Source organism: Neoarius graeffei, chromosome 1, assembly GCF_027579695.1.
Source record: "Neoarius graeffei isolate fNeoGra1 chromosome 1, fNeoGra1.pri, whole genome shotgun sequence".
Taxonomy (NCBI): Eukaryota; Metazoa; Chordata; class Actinopteri; order Siluriformes; family Ariidae; genus Neoarius; species Neoarius graeffei.
In genome coordinates, this window is record NC_083569.1 from 84,718,113 (window position 1) to 84,724,355 (window position 6,243).

Genomic DNA, 6,243 nt, shown 5'->3' on the forward strand with positions numbered 1-6,243 from the left:
ATTAGGGATAAAATTAGCTCATGTTTAAAGTCATTCAAATTCTGTAAAGCTGCTTTGCAACAATTGTTTATTGTTAAAAGCGCTATACAAATGAACTTGACTTGACTTTACCTTCAAAAACGAAAGAGCTTCATTTTAATTTTGTTCATAATATATATCCCTCAGGTGAACTCCTGAGACAAAGATTCAACTTTGATCAAAATAATTGCACATTCTGTGACAATGAAATAGAAAGCATGGATCACTTATTTTTCTTCTGTCTGTATAACGAGACCTTTTTGGTGTGACATGCATGATTGGTTCGAAGCAAAAATCTATTTTCTTACACAATTTATCAGAAATGAGGATACATTTGGAATAATAATGGAGGATCAAGAGACTGAATTTCTCTTAAATATTTTAGTTATTCTGGACAAATGTTATCTTCATAAATGTAAATATATTACAACACAAATCTTCTTGATTTTCTTTGAGAGAACTATCATATTACAAATTATTAAAATTAATGAAAAATAAAACAGAGCAGAAACTACTGAATATTATTAATGTCTTAAACTTGTTAGAAATGACCCCTTAGTTGTGTTTTTTTTTGTTCAGTTAACATTGTGTGCTCTTTTTGCGCTTGCCATATATTATTGTACATTTCCTGCCTCAATTAAAAAAAAAAACAAAGTAAATAGTGGTGTATTTCATGTGACAGCGCCTCCTATAGGAGACACACAACTTACATGAAGTATAAAAGCTTCACACTGCGGAAGCGTCGAGGTCGAACCTCCGGTGTGGATTTGATCCAGAAGTGAAAATCAGCCTTAACAGAAGCCTCACAAATCAGATCAAATACATTTATTTGTTTAAAGTCACAGGGTTATACGATAGTACAATGTTGATTTCTCTGTAATGTTTCAGAAATCTCAGTGAAATAAAAAAAGCAGAAAATTCTTCCACATATCACCTTTAATTCAAGGATTTTAACAAAAACATCACAAACATTTAGGAATTACAGACATTTTTACACATTTACTCCATTTTCACAGGCTCAAAAGTAATTGGACAGACTGAAATGCTTATAAATATAAGGATTATTTTTAATACTTGAATCATTATCCAGGGGCAGCACGGTGGTGTAGTGGTTAGTACTGTCACCTCACAGCAAGAAGGTCTTGGGTTCGAGCCCAGTGGCCAACAGCGGCCTTTCTGTGTGGAGTTTGCATGTTCTTCCCGTGTCCGCGTGGGTTTCCTCCAGGTGCTCCGGTTTCCCCCACAGTCCAAAGACATGCAGGTTAGGTTAACTGGTGACTCTAAATTGGCCGTAGGTGTGAGTGTGAATGGTTGTGTGTCTCTGTGTGTCAACCCTGTGATGACCTGGCGACTTGTCCAGGGTGTACCCCGCCTCTCACCCATAGTCAGCTGGGATAGGCTCTAGCTTGCCCACGATCCTGTAGGACAGGATAAGCGGCTACAGATAATGTATGGATGGATCATAATCCATCTGTACTGAAACTTCAAAGTGATTCTCTTTGGTTTTTTTTTTTCAAGTACAGATATAAAATAAGCTTTAAAAAAAACAGATACATAACTGACAATCACACATTTCATTCAATTGTATGATTGTGGAACTTCATTACAATTCAAATATTAAAGATTATTTACAGTTCACACTGATATTAAAATGATCAATAACATTTGTTAAAATGTTATTCCACTGTAAGACATTTAAAAGGACATGGAATGATTATTTGCTGCCTTCCAAATGCATCCATCTCTGACACCAAAGACAGCATTTTGAAACTCATGTCCGAGCATAAAACTATCAAACGTATTGTTGTGCATGTGGGAGCAAATGATGTTTTCAGAGAACAGCTGTTTGTCCAAGATGATTTCAGAAAACTTTTTTCTGATCTCTAAAAGACTGGAATACAATCTTTTATCAGTGGCCCATTCCCTGCAAGCGGAAGCTTTGCATTTACTCGACTCTTCAGTCTTAACACCTGGCTTGGAAAAACTTGTTTTTCATCTGGTATGAACTTCATAGACAATTTTAACCTTTTCTGGAATCGCAGAGAATTCTTCAAGCCAAATACTACTGAACTCAGCTGGATTGGGACCAAAGTTTTAGCGGATCATTATAGACTCGCTCTACAACATGCAATTTTCTCTCAGCCAACATTGAGGAAAACAGTTGATAAGATGTCGCAGACTGACCTAGATACAAATATCAACAATACCTCTGCAAAGCCAAAACAATCATCTATGCAAGTCTTCACCAAGGACACACAGCCATCTGGGGCAGACTGCCAAGGACATCAACAATCACATGGAGAATGTGAGCATGCGATTCCATCATGCAATTCCATCCAGATTGAGGACCTGACCAAAGACAATCATGCCAAGGCTGCATCATCCACATCTCGACCCCATGCAAGTATCACAGAGACTGTCAGGGAGACAGTCACCACAGAGACAGTCATGGAGACACTTACAAAGACCTCACCAAAGTCTCGCTCTTCTGACTTTATTGTACCATCTCCGTCTCCCCCCTGCATGGATTTCCCTAAAAGTATGCAGAGACTGCTGCCAATGGCTACACTCTCTTTTTCCAGCCCAAATATGTCGTTACCCAACAGGGGAAAGGTGGAGGGATCGCAAATATATTCAAAGTCTCTTTTCAATGTAAACAATCCTCACTTGGTGATTTTACATCCTTTGAACACTTATGTGCACTTGTTACATGGTCTCCTAACATATTGTTATTAACTATTTACAGGCCTCCGAGACATTCAGCCAAAGTTTTTCTGGAAGAGTTTGGTGAACTGTTGTCAGTCATTTGCTTAAAGTTTGACTGTCTTATTATATCTGGGGGGGCGGCACGGTGGTGTAGTGGTTAGCGCTGTCGCCTCACAGCAAGAAGGTCCTGGGTTCGAGCCCCGTGGCTGGCGAGGGCCTTTCTGTGCGGAGTTTGCATGTTCTCCCCGTGTCCGCGTGGGTTTCCTCCGGGTGCTCCGGTTTCCCCCACAGTCCAAAGACATGCAGGTTAGGTTAACTGGTGACTCTAAATTGACCATAGGTGTGAATGTGAGTGTGAATGGTTGTCTGTGTCTATGTGTCAGCCCTGTGATGACCTGGCGACTTGTCCAGGGTGTACCCCGCCTTTCGCCCGCAGTCAGCTGGGATAGGCTCCAGCTTGCCTGCGACCCTGTAGAAGGATAAAGCGGCTAGAGATAATGAGATGAGATGAGATTATATCTGGGGATTTTAACCTGCATGTAGATAATCCTGAAAACACTTATGCCAGAGAACTACTTGCACTTATTGACAACTTCAACCTAGTACAACATGTACAGGGGCCGATCCACTCTCATGGTCATACCCTTGACCTCATCATCACAAAGGGTCTTACTGTTTCTACTACTGTTGTTGACCTGGCCTTATCTGATCATTTTTGTGTTTTCTCTGATGTTTCTATGTCTCCTCACATTCAGAACAGCTCAACGACGATGGGTAGGAGAGTCATAAACGACAACACGTGTTCTCTTTGAGCAAGCTCTCTCTCGGATCTCAACCAAAATGTCAGACTCTGTAGATGATTTACTGGAAATTTTTAATTTAAATATGACCCAAATTATGGATGATATTGCTCCATTCAAAATCAAAAGAGTCAATGACAAGCAGAAAGCACCATGGAAGCAATACCCAGCTGTTAAACTGCTAAAGAGAGAATGTAGAAAGACTGAAAGAAAATGGCGCAAATCTAAACTTCACATCCATTATCAAATCCATAAAGAGATGCTTTGTAAATATAATTATGAAATTCGTAAAGCAAGACAGTCTTTCTTCTCCAACATCATCAACAGGAATATGAACAATGCCCGTGTGCTATTTTCAACAGTAGAGAAGCTAACTAATCCCCCACCACAATTAGCACCTGAACTTCTCTCAGTTAATAAATGCAATGAGTTTGCATCCTTCTTCGAAGGTAAAATTGATAAAATACGGCAGAATATTGCTCATAATATATCTCAGTTGCAAATAATTGAAAAGCTGCAATCACCAGTGACACAGACAGATAACTTCAACACAATGTCAGAATTTTGTTTAATTGATTATGAGACTCTTGAAAAAACTGTACAAAATCTCAGTTCTTCAACATCTGAATTGGACATTCTGCCCACCAACTTTTTTAAGTCTGTTCTTCATCTTATAATTACAGATGTGCTTCAAATCATAAATACATCCCTAGAGACTGGCATTGTTCCTGTGTCCCTGAAAAAAAGCCGTTGTAAAGCCCCTACTTAAAAAGAATAATCTGGATGCTTCAGTATTAAACAACTACATGCCAATATCAAATCTACCATTCATCAGGAAAATCCTTGAAAAAATTGTCTTCAATCAATTAACTGCCTTCTTGATATCAAACAGCTTTTTTGATAACTTTCAGTCAGGATTTCGTGCCAATCATAGCACTGAATCAGCGCTGATTAAAGTTATAAATGACATATGTCTTAATACTGATGCAGGCAAAACATCGGTCCTGGTGTTACTGGGCCTCAGTGCAGCTTTTGATACTGTTGATCACAACATACTGCTATATCGACTTGAACACTGGGTTGGGTTGACTGGTAAAGTTATCAATTGGTTAAAATCATACTTTAAAGATAGAAGCTTCTTTGTTACCATGGGAAATTGTACCTCAACATCAATGTCCTTGACCTGTGGTGTCCCCCAGGGGTCGATTCTTGGACCATTACTATTCAACCTTTATATGCTCCCACTTGGGCAAATTATCAAGAACAACTCAATTTTGTATCACTGCTATGCAGATGACACCCAAATTTATTTTGCTCTATCACCTAATGATTATACCCCCCTTGAATGTCTCTACCAGTGTATCAACCAAATCAACAACTGGATGTCACAAAATTTTCTTCAGCTGAACACAGATAAAACAGAAGTAATTCTATTTGGGAAAAAAGATGAAAGACTCAGGATTACCACTATTCTTGACACAAAGGGGATTAAAACAAAAGATATGGTTAAAAATCTTGGTGTTTTCATTGACAGCGAGCTAAACTTTGACAGTCACATGAAAGCAATCACTAAAACGGCATTTTATCACCTAAAAAACATTTCCAAACTAAGAGGACTTATGTCAAAAAATGATCTGGAAAAACTTATACATGCCTTCATCTCAAGTAGGGTTGATTACTGCAATGGCCTTTTCACAGGCCTGCCAAAAAAGACCATCAAACGACTTCAGCTGGTTCAAAATGCAGCAGCTAGGGTTCTCACACGAACAAAAAGAACAGAGCACATTACTCCAATTCTAAGGTCCCTTCACTGGCTTCCAGTAAGCTACAGAATTGACTTTAAAGCATTGCTGCTGGTGTACAAATCTCTAAATGGTACAGGGCCCAATTACCTCTCTGATATGTTGCAGCGGCCTAACCCAATCAGATCTACCAGATCGCAGCAGCAAAATTTACTGGTAAAACCTGTTGTTAAAACAAAGTGTGGTGAAGCAGCTTTTAGCTACTATGCAGTACAGCTATGGAACCAACTCCCAGAAGACATCAAAAATGCTCCTGCTGTTGGCAGCTTCAAATCTAGACTAAAGACCAAGCTGTTTTCAGATGCTTTCTGCTAAATTATTAATATTGTCATCTTTACATGTTTTAAACTCTTAACTTTTACAGTCTCTGCATGTTTTAAACTTTACTTAACTTTTATTCTATTTTATTCTGCTGTTTTTTTTTACTGAACTTTTACTTCATTTTATTATTTTATTTCTACTATTGTTTAATTCTTATTATTTTTCTTCCCCATTTATTTTATGTAATTTTATTTTCTATTGTTTACTGTTTTGCTTTTACTTCTGTAAAGCACATTGAACTGCCACTGTGTATGAAATGCGCTATATAAATAAACTTGCCTTAAAAGCAGCTGCTGATGTCTGTGTGGATAAAATTGAACAAACGTGTTTCTCCTTTCAAAAAAATACAAACATTATTGTTTTATTTAGAACTAAAAATGTTCCTTAAAAATACAGCATGACCAAAACAAGTGTGAATCAGGAATAAAATAATTGCAGCATGTGATCATGAATGAATGAAGTCTCCATTTGGGCCAAATGCTCCCATCTGCTGGGACAAAAATGAAATGACGTGGCCCACGATCTTCTCCGATAATCACGATAATCTGCAGGAGAAATAAACCACATTATTGTTATTTCATGTGCAGTTTGAATGA